The following is a 3,950-nucleotide window of genomic DNA, read 5'->3' as shown; positions in this document are numbered from 1 at the left end:
TCAGTGTTTCCATACTCATTTGAATAAACAAAATTTTTCCACGATGATGGAAAATAATGGCTATTCTATTAGAGCTACCGAAATTGTTCCTAAATTTGCAAAAATTCGCAAATTATAGCTAATATTAAAAAAAGATTAGAATATTTGGAACTAGCGATCTAAATGCACGCCAGCAATATTAATGCTGTTCATCACATCTTTTGACTATAGGCCAGTGCAATTATCAAGAGAACAATTAAAATTTCTTTGAAAATAGTTAAGTTTCAGATTAACGATAAGCTAAAGTGCTGCGAGAAATGATATTTGACTTTATATTTTGCGTTAACGGATTCATTATCTAATAATATGCACCAACCCTTTTTACTGAACCCAGAATTTTTAACAAGAATTGGTCTTATTCGACTAGTGTGCTGTGGGTCTCTTGGCGGTCGATGCGCGGGCTCTCACAATTAAAATAAAATACTAATATTTTGCAGGCTTGTTGTTGACTTCATGATACAATATATTTTCACTATTACGAAGGGATTTGAGAAAAATTTGATTTTCGACCCGCCCTAATGTACATACATGCATATAGCAGAAATTAATTTCGTTTAAAGAAATGACGTGACTAAGGCGCCTATTATCATTCGCGAAACGCTTAAAATTTGCGAATCGCTTTTAATGGCGAGTCGCCTTTTGACCAGTATTATGGTTAGCGAATGTACTAGTTCGCATAAAATATGATGTTGCCAGCGCCAAAAACAGAAAGCAACGAAAGTGAAACGTCAAAAAAAGAACGGAATTTCAAAGACAAAGTTCAAATTGATTGAATGTAATAAAAGTAAAAGTAAATCGAAATGATGAGCAGTGTGGACTTATTTTTTGAGGACGAGTACGATGTGAAGGAAACCAACCTGCAAAGACTGAGACGCAGCAATACCACCAATTTTAAAGCTTGCTTGCGCCCTTCGCTTTTTCGCTGATGGCTCCTATCAAAGGGGCGTTGGTAACGATTTCGAACTAGGCTTCCCACAAGCGACGGTATCGGTGGTCTTAAAAGAAGTACTGGAGATATTCCAGACCGTCATTTGTCATGAATGGATAAATATACAAATGACTGAAGACGAGAAACAAAGGGCTAGACATTTTTTCTTCCGAAAATCTCGTATACCTGGAATCATCGGCTGCGTGGACGGAACACACATTGGTATTGTGGTTCAATTCTTTTTTCCTATTTGTATAATGTATATTTTTCAGGCTTTTGATCACAACATGGTGATACGGTATGTAGACGGCCGTTTTCCCGGCTCAACACACGATTCATTTGTTTGGGGCAACAGTGAACTGAAAGAAATCTTGCAAAAGATGTACTGCAACGGAGAACGAAGTTCTATGCATTTAGGTATGCTGTTTAACCAGATTAATTCCAATATGTAATTTGATTTTCTTATAGGGGATTCTGGGTACCCCTTAACCCCTTATTTAATGACACCATTTCGTAGTGCAATCACTGGCAGCAGAGAGTCAACCTTTAACACACAGCATGCCAAAGCGAGAAATATTGTGGAGAGAACAATTGGTGTGTTGAAATGTCGTTTTCGATGCCTCCTCGGGGAAAGAAAACTGCATTATTCTCCACACAAAGCCACACAAATAGTCAACACCTGCTGGGCTCTTCACAACATTTGTTTGCATTTTAATACTGAAACACCAGATGCTGTTGAAAATTACATCGATCCAGTTGTTCAAGTGGACCCGGAAAATACGGACATTCATTCTAATGAAGGGGATCTGCGAAGGTCCGAAATAATGCATTCATTATTTGATTAGTCCTTAATTGTAATTTTTATTTTCTTCTATATTTAAAAGAAAACACTCTTTTTTCAAATAAAATTTATCCATTTAACTTAAATTGAACTTCGGATATGAAAAAAATATATACATAAAAAGATTAATAGATAAAACGTCTTACTTTAGCTCATATTTTAGTTTTTTAAGTTCAAGTTTTTTTAATTTTAACTCGAGCTTTTCTTTATGCATATTTTTTTGCACGTTCTTGCTGCTCCTTATTCTTTCTTCTTTCCATTTCCTTCAAAAGGTTCAACTTTTCTTTCTTTATTTCTAAACTTTTTCTTTTATATCTCGCTATATCGTGTAAATCCTGCCCAATACTTTTTGCTCTTTCGATCAATTCATTCATCAATGCATTTTTAAAAATTTAATGCGCTCTTCCTCCCTCTCGTTAACAGCAGATGCGGAAAGTTTTCTTTTTTAGAAGGCGTAGCTTGTACGCAACGGCTAATGTCTTCCATATTTCCGGTGGTTTCTTCTGTATTTTCGCTTACAGGCGCTTCAAATGTGTCTTCAATTACTGTCTCCGGTATAGGCGCACTTGCTTCTTTTGGGACATATCTACTGATGCCGGCAAAAGTACTTCCACTTGGACAAACAGCATATTGAAGACCAAGCAATGAATCGACTGCCTGCTCCAAAGGTGAAAGACTCAGTTGAGTAAACGGTCCACCGCCAGTAGCGACGCTCTCTCTCTTATTGGCAGCAATCTTTTGCTTCAATTTTAATTTGTAGCCCAGCCATACTTGAAATTGGGAAAAATTACTGTAAATTTTCTTGAAATCTGCGTTCAATTAGATAGATACCTTGTTCCAACCTCTGCCGTCTCGCATTGGGGGTCCAAGACAGTTCAAATCACCAGCGAACTTGTCCACATCTCTGTGTTGGTTTTTTTGCTCGAACCAAAGCTGCCAAGCCCTTTGGCTACTTCTGGGTGCTCCTCCATTAATTCAACAATTTTTTTGAATTATTGTGCATTTGTTTTCTGCACACTACAAACCAAACATTCTTTTTATTTGCATTTAGCTTACGTTTTTTGTTAATCTTACCATTTTTTTATATTCTCCATCTTTTTCTGGGAGTTTTTTAATATTCTATCAAAATTCTATCCGCTAGTCACGTTCAAATTTCAACCGCTCGATTTTGACAGTTGCGGCGAACGGTTTTTAGGCGAGTCGCTAACAGTAATAAACGCATTTTTTACATTCGCTTCATTTTGAAGTTTGAACGTCACACGGCGACTCGCTAGCAGTAATACAAATTTTGGCGAGTCGCGCATTTTTTCCAGCGATTCGCAAACGATAATAGGGGCCTAATTGTAATCTAATTGTATATTTGATATGATATCTACAACGAGGTTGATATCTAGACTAGGTTGATATCTAGACTTTGCCATAAATACCTTTGATATATTTATAGTAGGGGTCTTCATAAAAAGTGATAAACTCTTGATAAACGTGATAAAGTGATAAATTTATCATTTTGATAAATGAACTGTCAAAGTTTGTATGGAAATCTATTTAACCAAAGTTTATCACTTTATCAAACGACTTTGGTGGATAAATGTATAAATTTCAGCAAAATTCAACCCTTACAGGCTGCCAGGATCTCGCTTTTGCTAGGAACACATAAAACCAAACGAACACAATGGACGAGCTAGGAATGAAACGTAACTAGCCATATAAGTTAAATAATAAAAAGTTTTATGCAATTATTTACCAAGGTGCGTTCATGAAAGACGGCGGATAAACTGATACATTTAAGCAATTTATCCCTTTATCACTTTAGATGAAGACCCCTAGTATAAATGGCGGTCTAGACACACAACATTGCAAGTTGATAAAAGCATTGTAATAATAATAAAATTATAGTTTAAAAAAACTAGAAACACGCTTTTGTTACAACAAGCACTAAAAAGTACAAAATAATTTATAGATATAGCGCTTAATAAGAGAAGGATTTTCCCTAACTTGATTTAATTTAACTTTTTAAACTATGATTAAAGTGATATCTAAAGATATCTCATTGAAAATTATGTCTATAATTTCATTTTCTAATTTTTAGTCTTTTGAAATCCTGCAATCAATATTATTCTGTCCGTATATTTCTCATTCTAC

The sequence above is a fragment of the Rhagoletis zephyria genome, unplaced genomic scaffold (assembly GCF_001687245.7).
Source record: "Rhagoletis zephyria isolate East Lansing unplaced genomic scaffold, Rhagoletis_zephyria_1.1 Rzeph_scaffold_01162, whole genome shotgun sequence".
NCBI lineage: Eukaryota > Metazoa > Arthropoda > Insecta > Diptera > Tephritidae > Rhagoletis > Rhagoletis zephyria.
This window is presented reverse-complemented; position numbering follows the sequence as displayed.